This window comes from Orycteropus afer, unplaced genomic scaffold, assembly GCF_000298275.1.
Source record: "Orycteropus afer afer isolate SDZICR_OR568_19922 unplaced genomic scaffold, OryAfe1.0 scaffold00258, whole genome shotgun sequence".
NCBI classification, from domain to species: Eukaryota; Metazoa; Chordata; class Mammalia; order Tubulidentata; family Orycteropodidae; genus Orycteropus; species Orycteropus afer.
In genome coordinates, this window is record NW_006921845.1 from 1,202,873 (window position 1) to 1,205,070 (window position 2,198).

Sequence of the window (2,198 nt, forward strand, 5' to 3'; positions counted from 1 at the left end):
AAAATCTTAAAGATACAATGTTTAAACATGATATGAAACATACCGTGTTAAGAGGCCAAAAGTCAGTGAATACATTACCTTTAATTTGTCTTGCCTTCTGGATTGTTTTTATGGGACTTCTTGTGTATTCTAACTGAATTTGCCTCAGATTGCCTCCCAGTTACAGGGAGAGAAGGGAAGTTTGATAATTGGTAAGTGGAGCCACTGCTAATACGGTCTTCAGCAGGAGAATCTGATTTTAAGGTTCCAGCTTGTGTTCCAAGGTCCTTAGCTTAGCTTATATGTAAGTACCTTCAAAGGAAAGATTGTTATTTTGGTTTAATTTTGTTTTTGATATAATAGTAGACAGATTAAGGTTTTCTCTGAGTAAACTTTTTCTTATTTTTTTGTAATGATGATGAAATAAAGGACTGTTTGCATGTTTATCATTTAAATCTTGCCTTCTTCCCAAAAGGATTTGAAGCAGCTAGAAAGAAAGGGAGAAAAATATCTTAATTACCTACCATGTGCCTTTATTTATTCCTTAAAACAGCCATGTGGGGTAGATCACATTAACCACACTTTTAAGATGAGACTGAAGCTTAGTGACAGCAGACATTCAAACCCCAGACCCCAAAACCCCCAACCATTACATGGAAAACATGGATAAACATCTGTATGTAGGACAGTAAAAGAGATCATCTTTCCAGGAGGCATGGAAGTATCATACTAGTATACTCCTTAGTTGATGAAAACTCTTCATCATTATTTTCTTGTAAAGATTATCTGCCAATAAATAGGCAGACCACCATGAATTTTTATCTCTTCTTTAAGTAGATAGTGTGTGACTACAAACCTTATCATTTATAGTCCAGGAAGCTCACCGTAACTAGTAACATTTTAATGTAAAAAATTGTCTGTAGCTTTCTGTTCTTGTCAAGAGATTTGAGTTACAGCCTTCACTGCAGTGTGACACCTTCAGATGAGGGTCAGAAAGCTGGACTAGAGATTGCTGAAAAGTCTTTTCCACATTTCCTCCGAAATCCTGTCCCACATGTCCTATGAACACACTTTTTAGGGGCTCAAGGGTCTAGGTCACAGGGCCTACCCGGTCCTTGGCCTGTTAAACAGCTCTAAAGATACTGTTTTAGTGCCCTCGGGACCAAGTGTTTTACTCTTCATGACCTGCTTCATATCCTCTCTGTAATGTCCTATTCAGTTCATTTACGTCACTGTGGAACCCCTCCAAAGACAGGTATTAAGGAAAGGACGACAAATTTGAAGGCAGACTTGCGATGTAGCACCTCCCATAAATTGTAGATGAGAAGTAGAAACATGCATGTTCTCTCTATTACATGACATTTGCACAGCATGTTTTTAAGTTCGTAAAGCTCTCAGAGACTTCAGGTGATCTGCAGAGTGTCTTACCTCTCATAAGGGCTCTTATGAACATTATTTCCAAAGCTTTTAGGGCAGCTTCATTTGGAGTCTGGGGCTGGAACTTGGATCTCTGGACACCTTATCCAAGACTCTTCGTAACAGAGCAGTTCCTTCCCCTCCTTTACCCCATCAAGGACTCCTCTCCTGCCCTCATTCCAGCTATTGCTAGTCTGTTTTCCTTCATCTCATCTTCCTCAGTTGCTAAAGTAAATGCAAAAAGCAACAGAAATCCCCATTCATGGTTTTTGAAGAGTGTTTAAAGGTGGCAAGTTTTATGTGACACTGTTATGTTCCTTTCACTTTGGAGAGTAAAATCTTGTGATAGCAGGAGCCTTTCTATCAATGCAGACTTTATAGGATCCCCAGATTTCTCATGCTATGCCAGAACAGTGAAGGTTCCTAGTCTGCTTAACTGGGTAGTGGTTCTTGGACTTTTAAGTTCATAGACATCTATTAGGCCAAAAGACTGTGTTTTGCCTTGCAAGAAGGAGGGGAGTGAGGATCAGGAATCTTTGTCTGGATAAATAATGTTGTTGTTGGTATATGCTGTCGAGTCGGACCCAACTCATAGTGAGCCCTCCTTGGGTTTCTGAGGCAGAATCACTATGGATGTAGATTGTCCTATATTCCTTCCAAGGAGTGGCTGGTGGGCAGCTTTCAGGTTAGCTAAATTCCTTGAAGTCTGTTTTTTTGTGTTTTTTTTTAATTTATTTATTTTTATTATTTTTATTTTTTTATTGTGATTTGGGTGAAGATTTACAGAGCAAATTCACTTTCCA